Source organism: Ananas comosus, linkage group 6 (genome assembly GCF_001540865.1).
Source record: "Ananas comosus cultivar F153 linkage group 6, ASM154086v1, whole genome shotgun sequence".
Taxonomy (NCBI): domain Eukaryota; kingdom Viridiplantae; phylum Streptophyta; class Magnoliopsida; order Poales; family Bromeliaceae; genus Ananas; species Ananas comosus.
In genome coordinates this window covers 7,944,397-7,952,863 of record NC_033626.1, presented here as the reverse complement: position 1 = coordinate 7,952,863, position 8,467 = coordinate 7,944,397, and the positions used below count along the sequence as shown (strand labels likewise).

The 8,467-nt window shown below is 41.0% G+C and overlaps 1 long non-coding RNA gene across 1 annotated transcript; it reads left to right on the top strand.

Annotated features, from left to right (window-relative positions):
- On the top strand, positions 4,916-6,963 carry LOC109712056. The gene is made up of 5 exons (XR_002216758.1): positions 4,916-5,340; positions 5,465-5,541; positions 5,657-5,716; positions 5,805-5,865; positions 6,733-6,963. It is a non-coding gene; the product is annotated as an uncharacterized LOC109712056 (long non-coding RNA).

Here is an 8,467-nt window from a genome sequence, read left to right as displayed (position 1 = left end):
AAGCTAAAGAGAATTGAAAATGTAATATGTAAAATGTATGTGAGTTGAATGCTTATAATAGCATAGTGTTTATGTTTTTGATACCTTCCTTATGCAATCTTTGTTTGTATATTGTTCCTGATTGGAACCTCGCGCATTGTATGGATTGTGACTCTTGGACGTACAGGGAAGACTCTATCCGCGGTACAGGGGAAACCCTGTCCGTTCAGCGGTCTGTCGGCTTGCCCGAACCGGCCAAATAGGCGGGCTCGGGGCGTGACAACTGGGGCAGTACCGGTACAGGGGAGGCTGGTGCCGGTACTAGATATCGTGTACCGGTACCTAACGTTCAGGTTGAGGTACCCGGTTGGTGGTACCGGTACTGGGAGGTCGCGTACCGGTACTGCGGGCGGTGTTCTGGTACTCAGTGGTCTACGCAGGATATCTGCTCTCAGGTTGAGATGTCCACCCGGGGGTACCGGTACCCAAACCTGTGTACCGGTACCTAGTGTTGTTTGGTGCAGAGTGTGAAGAGTTGCAAATGTAATTTGTTGAAGGGTTTATTTGCAATTGTGGGAACCTATAAAAAGTCCCCACACCCTTCTCTCTTCTCTACAACTGCGAATACCCCATTCTCTCCCTCTCTTGACCATCTCCTTCTCCTTCTCTCTCTAGGAGCTCTCCAATAAGGTGGATTGGAGGGATTTGGAAGGATTTTGGAGTTGGTAGAGTGGAAGAGGCTCTCCACAAGGTGAAGCTTGAGGTCTAGAGGTAACCAAGGTAAGGGTTAGCAAGTTTAAACCTAGGTTTTGCTTTGATTGACCTAGAATCCATGTTTTTAGGGTTCTTGTGGTTTAGAAACCTAGAATGATCTATGGTTTCTCATGATGAGTGGTTCTTGACCATGTTAAGGGGCACCCTAGGGTTGAAATTAGGGTTTTTGTAGATATGGGGTTTATAGTGAAATTGATCCCTTAATTCCTTAATTGAATGATAAATGGACACGTTGGGAAGCTCAAAGCAAAGTTCCTACGAGTCTACGGCGTACCGTTGGAGAAAAACACCATTTTTCGTTCGTTACACTTGGGTCGAGCCAAAACGGTGTCGGAAAATCGCGGGATTTGATTTCTCGCCTCTTAGCATCAAACTAAGGTGGGTGGTGCTATCCGAAACAATCGGATTTCTTTCTATGTATATGTTACTATTGTTGGCCATATATGTATATATGTACATTCATGCATTGTAGAGTAGTATGTGTTGTGCACTCAATTCCTTGCATGCTCTCATGATAAAATGTAGAAAATATGAGATGGAACATAGTTGTATGTGCACAAGGATTGGATCTTGAACAATGGAATTTCTATAGTGATATGAACCAGACGTGAACTTAGATAACATAGTGACATGGAATGGTGACAATTGGACTAGTGATGTTGATAGCACTCATGACATTAGATACTAGGGATGGTTGGATCCTCGAGTGTTGTTGCCCTTAGTTGGTAGGCCATTCTCCAGTTGGAGGCTTGGATTGTACTCACATAGCGTCTGTCAGCTCGGTGGTGGTCACTCTACCCAAGCAGTGGGCTCTGGAGTTATCACATATTGGGTTAACGCATCTACCCAGCAGACGGTACCGGATGAGTGTAGCTGGGTGTCTCCTCATCTGTGGGATTGGTTGTGAGTTGAGCATAACCTTCGGATTAGCCGGTATGATTGGGTTTCAAGCATATGAATGACATGCATCATAAGCATAATGGTTACTTATTCATTATATCATATTGTTGAGGCATAGTAGTATATTAGCATTTATTATTCCTATATTTTCTTCTACTTATGCCTACTTAGACCTAGTGGAAAAATCGGCAGGGTCGGTGGCCGAACCCACTGGAAACCTCTTTTAGTTCTCACCCCCTATGTTGCAAATTCTAGTCCTAGCGGTGAGGCCGAGGATCGTGGCAAGGGCATAGCGCCCTAGGTAGTGACCTCCCGTGCATTAGTACATCATGTACATACTTATAAGAGAGACATGTTTTATATTTTGGAGAGAACATGTAGTGAGGAAATCTATGTATGAAGCAAATGGTTGTATTTTGGGAATTTGTTAATGGTTAAGTAAATTAATAGATGTAATAGCTTAGTTAAATTTCTCTCTTGCTCTTGTTATTTCCTTCATGCAAATCATATATGTTATTTATTTTTATTTGGGCAAAACTAGATGTACATGATGTTGTTGAGCTTTGGGCGGTACAAGAGAGACTTTGTCTGTTCGGCGGTCTATGTGCGTGCCCGAACTGACCAAATTGGCGGTTGCGGGGCGTGACACTATTTTTGGAGAGCGAAAATAGTAGACAGTTGGAGATGGCAACAGATTACACTGCAAGAGCTAATTTGACATAAGCAGTAAATATTAATGTGCGAACCTCAAGAATAAGAACCTATTGAAGCCGCTTGAGTTTTCGGGACTTTGGGGCAATGTAATGATATATAGGTGTATTGTTGGATGTAGGGGTGTAATGTGGGCCGTGCCGGGCCGGCACGGCCCACATTTTTCGAACCGAAACGGGCTAACAGTCGGCCTTGCTCGGCCCGGTTTTAATTTCGGATTGCGCCGGGCCGGGCCTGAGCTGTCTAGCCTCTGGCCCGGCACGGTGCTTCGGTTCGGAAGGCACGGGCTATTCCGGGCCGATCCGTTTCTTAAAATATTTATTTTTTAATTTTTTTTTAAAAAATTAGTTTTAATTTAATTTAATTATTTAAAAATATATAAAAATAATTGTAATATAGTAAATATTTAATTTTTTTAAAAATAATAAATTTGTATCGACCGGGGGGTGCTTCGTTGCTGTCGTCGCCCGCAGCATCCGTTCTTCGGNTTTGTATTATTTATTTTAAAAAAAAGAAAAAAGAAATAGACTTTTGGTCCAATGGATCAAAATTCTTTGGTCCATGGACCAAAAGTCCTCCTCCCAAGGTCTGCATTGGGAGGAGAGCTCCTGGGGAGGAGGGCTCGCCGAGCCCTCTTCCCCAGGAGCTCAGACCTTGCCTTGGGCCATGGGGTGCGGGTCGGGCTAGCCCGGCTGGCACGACCCTAGCGGGCCATGCCGTGCCGGGCCGAGCCACCTGCCTAGCCTCGGCCCGGCACGGCCGAGACCTATTTCGGGACATGCCGTGCCGGGCCGTCGGGCTCTAAAATGGTGGCCCAGCACGGCCCAAAGCTTCGGGCCGGCCGGTCCGGCACGGGTGCTACAGTACCCGTGCCGTGTTGTGGCCCCGCCCAAGGCCGTGCTGGGCCGGGCGGCCCACATGTCGCCCGGCCCGTTTTACATTCCTAGTTGGATGTAAATGAGTGTATAGGTACAAATGTGTTTTCTATGATGTATGTTTAAACTCTTTTATTTGACTTTTGAGATAATTTATTTGTATGTTGAAATGATGGAAGTGATGTGTGATTGACGTATGGATGGACGGAAAGGTGAGCCCGGATAGGCACATATCCATCCTTTATTGGCTCAAATTTAAAGAAAAGATAGTTGTTACACTCGGTGCATGCATTGCACCCTCCTTTTTTTCATTTTAATTCTTCTTTGTTGAGTTACTTACTTTTTCTAAAATATTAATACCTTTTTTAGTACTATTATTTCATCAACGAACCTAATATTATACCAATTTGCCCACCTTGTGTTTTTTTTTTCTCGCTCCGCATCTAAATTGGCCTTTGAAACAAACCATTTGGTTCTCCTTTGGATGAGAACATATAAATCAACCATCTGAAAAAGATGAATTTTCTATAAAATATATATTAACTATTTCTATAATTGCTTTACCAACTTCATTTAATAATTAAATTGCGTACATTTAAACTCATTGCTTTATCAAGTATTCTAAACAAATAAAATTAGCGAGCTAAATAGCACGCGACCTTAAAAATAAATGACTTGACCCTCTATTAGTTGAGCAGTATGACTAGAAATGTCAATAAAATCGATGGACCTTCCAACTCGCAGGGACCCTCCATGAACGGGCAGGATCCGAGATATTTTTCTTCCCGCAGAGGTCAAGACAGAAATAATTTATCCCAGCAATTGAACACTAGATAGGAAGAGGGAAGATACTTCTTGCTCTACATGAATTCCTAATCTCCACCCCGCGAGGTCCCCAATATATAAAATTATAAACATAATTTGTTATATATATAAAAATAAAATTCCTCATCCACTTTCTATAAAATTGTGTGGAGAACCTTAACTATAGGCTATTCTGAAATAGATCCTCAATATCTTTATTGAGTTTTTATACATAGTTAGGTTAAAAATTTTATCAAATTAAATGATTTTATTAGCCATCATACTTAATAGTTTGATATATCCTACTTCATAATTTGCTAATGCGGAAAAAATAAACTTAATAACTAATAAATTTTAAACTAATTTAAATCAACATTTAATTAAATTTAATTAAATTTTAAATAAAAAATTAATTAAAAATATTTTTTAAATGTCCATGTAGTCCTTGTGGGATAAGGATTTCCACGGAGAATTTTGAAGTAGGATTCTCCTTATTGGTGCGAGAGGTGATGAGGGAGAGTTTTTCTACCCATTGGTTGGATAGAGTGGGAACACGCGATATAAAAATCTACAAAGACGGGGATAGGGAAGGGGAAAGGGAAGGTGTGATACATTGAACTTTAACAAATTGTAAGGTTCCAGTGCTAGAATAGTAATCGAAACTATTCTAATTGTTTTGAGNGGGCATTCTCCTTATTGGTGCGAGAGGTGATGAGGGAGAGTTTTTCTACCCATTGGTTGGATAGAGTGGGAACACGCGATATAAAAATCTACAAAGACGGGGATAGGGAAGGGGAAAGGGAAGGTGTGATACATTGAACTTTAACAAATTGTAAGGTTCCAGTGCTAGAATAGTAATCGAAACTATTCTAATTGTTTTGAGGGTTGTTGGGAGTATGTTGGCATTTAGCTTAAGTATTTTAGATGCCAGGAAGAGTTACTTAACACTAAATCTGTAATGTTCAGATTACAGTGTCGAGTACCGGTACTTGAGTGTGGTACCAGTACCTCAGAGGGTTGCCTAATTGCGTAGCTCTCGAGTTTGAGAACTAGAGCTGGGTACCGGTAATGCATTGAGCTTGTACCGGTACGCTGTATTAAACTCAACTGAGCAACGCTTGGGTTTTAGCTGTTTTGATGCTAGGTACCAGTACCTCAACCAGAGTACCGGTACTCGATGTGGTAGAATGAGTTGGTAAGGGAGTTTTTTGGTAATTTTGCAGTGATGATTATCCTTTTAAAGCCCAAACCGACCCCCAGCTAGTTTTCTCTGTGCTATAGCTTGGAGAAAAACAGGGTAAGGTTTCCTCTTTCTCTCTCGAAGCTTCTTTCCAACTTTTGAAGAAGATTTGATGAAATTGAGTTCTTTTCTCCTCTCCTCTTTATGCTAACTGATATTGAGAGCTTTGGGGAAATTATAGAAGGGAAGAAGGAGATCCTACAGAGGAGAGTTTCCAATCTCAAATCAAGAATGAGCTTGGCTTGGAGCTTTGAAAAGGTTAGCTCCTTGGTTGCTACTCTATGTATGTTTTAGTTGATTTAGAGTTGACCTTTGAGTTGACTCTTGAATGTGTTGTTGAACTTATTTAGCTGAGTATTTAACTTTCTTATAGGTTGGAATTGGTGTGCCCAACCTGAAGTGAAGTATAGGTTAAAGCCTTGTTCTAATCAAGGTATAATCCTACCTATGATAGGTAAATTTTTTAGGTCCTTTGTAGAGGGCTTAAGAGAAACTCCTAATTGAGTTAGACTTGCCGATAGGTTGCTGGGAGGCTACCAAGCACCTTCACTCGTGTGATCGAAAGGAGTCAATGAGTATTTGGTGGGTTTGACCTCACCGAAATGGGCGAATTTCCCCTATGTTCTTATTCTTTCTATAGAGTTAGAATTCATGCGTTTATATGCTAGTGACTCCATACATGGGTGGTTATTTGGATTAGATGTATTTACGTCATTTAGCAAAGTTATACTTCTATGAATTAGAGAGTTAGATACATGAAATTCATTATATGATGATTAGTATACTTGCATAGACAAGTGGATAAATATGCTTAGACTAGCATAAATTTCATGTCATTGGTTTAACCTAGTTGATAACTAGTATTAGATTTGGATTCCAACCTATAGGTCAGTAGAGTATATTCCATATTTGAGACATAATGAATGAGAGCTTTGTATTGTGGATCATGCTTGCTTGCCATTGTGCTCATTCGCACATACTTGTGAGGGTCGCTCCCTACAAGCTAGCACTCCGGAGTTAGCCTACGCGACATCATGCTCACCCGTGTGGGATTGAGTGCCGAAGTGAATTGCCGTGGGGAGTGTATACTACCACGGGACCATTAGGCAAGGCGCGGCGCAAGCTGGACTACACTTGTGTAGGCCCTTGTGAATTGAGTAAAGATAACAAAAAATGTTAATTAAATGATCACTACTAGATAGTGTACATTAGTGGACATGATGCAGCATGCATTTTTATGTGTTCTATTCGTTGCATATTACTGTTGCATTAGTGGCATAATAATTCGAGTATTCATTAATTATTAATGTTCATACCATGCTCTAGTGTACATTTTTATTATTATGCCTCATGAACCTAGTGGTGTAATTCGCTGAGGTCGGCGGCTTACCCACTGGGAATTATTGATTAATAGTTCTCATGCCCCATTTGTTGCTGCTTTATTTACAGAGTCATCCACAGCGGGAGAGGCTAGGGACCGCAACAAGGGAGTCGCGTCTAGCTAGGCATAGCTCGGAGTCCTGCTAAGTGATTACCTTTTTTTTTGAGTGAGTTGGAGAGTTTCATGTATCTCTGTATAGAGACCACTACCTGTATAGAGCTGGTTATTTGAGACTAGGGGTGTAAACGAGCCAAACACGAGCAAGCTGGGGTCGGCTCGTGTTCGGCTCGTTTATTAAACGAGCCGAACACGAGCCGGTTCGTTAAAGTATCGAGCCGAAAAATTCAGCTCGTGTTTGGCTCGTTTATTAACGGCCGAACACGAGCTGGCTCACGAACTGCCAACGAATAATAAATTAAAAAAATTAGATTAAATATATATAAAAAATAAATTTATAAAATCTTATGCATTAGACTTTTATCTAATAGTTGAAACTTTACATGTAAATGAGTCTTTTATAATTAAGCTCGCATTTATTTTTATTATATATATATATAATTATTTATTTATATATAAAATATAAATTAAATAAATTATACCAAATTATATAAATATAAAATATATGTATTCGAGCTGTTATCGAGCCGAACACGAGCGAGCTGAGCCGATCTCGTGTTCGGATCGTTTACTAAACGAGCGAGCCGATCTCAAGCTCATTTCGAGCCGAACGCGAGTTGGCTCGCGAACAGCGAGCTGTATTGCCACCCCTATTTGAGACGGTTAGATGTATGAGCTATTTTGGGAGTTGTTTATGTAATTTTATACTTTCCTTTTTATTTGTTTCTAGAATGTAGTATGTCTTATGCTCTGATATCCTGTTAGTGGTTACTATTTGTCATAATGTTTCTAGCATGTTTTGTAGACGCCTTGTATACCCTGGATATACGGCGGGTATGTGGCGTACCAGGTAGGCTTCCGCTAGACCCCGAGCATGACAGAAGGGCCCTTCGTCTCCACAAGTGCCCTGCCCCATACCTATTCATAAGGGCTTTTTTTGAAAATGGCCCCTTATAAAAAATTATTTTTAAAAATAGCCCCAGCAAATCTATATTTGCAAAAATAGCCCTTGCCCGGCCACGGAAGCGCCACGTCAGCGCCACGCGGGCTGAGCTGGGGCCTGGCAATTAAGTTGAACACGGTGAACCATTCACCGTGTCTAAGCACAGTGAATGGTTTACCGTGTTTAGACACGGTGAACCATTCACCGTGTTCAGTAGTAATACCAGCACTTAGAAATTTTTTTAGTGCAATAAACCACAGAATACAATATTACAACGCAACAACAAATTCAATACAACAATACAAAAAATTCAACATCAACAATATAACAACAAATCCAACAGAACATCAATAAAGCATCAATACCAGATCATGACAGCAGAATATCAAAAATTAAAGCAAATTTTTCAATAATATAGAAAGTTCGGTGTAATTTAAAATTTACAAAAATATAATGTCATGTTCTCCTTCTAGTCCGTCGACCACGTCTACCTACACGTCCCCTACCACGTCCGCGACCACGATCAACACCATGCTCATCAAAAGGCTCTAAGACCTCCAACTGGTCGAGATGTTCGATAGCAACACCCTCTATAATTGGCTGACTGTCATGCGTCTCAATCACCCGTCTGATCTCGTGCTCAATCATAGCAGGTGTCGGTAGTATGTCTGGCCGTGGAGGAGCTGAAGAGGAGGGCTGATCTGTATGGAGAGAATGCAACTGTCGTCGACGCCTATGATAAA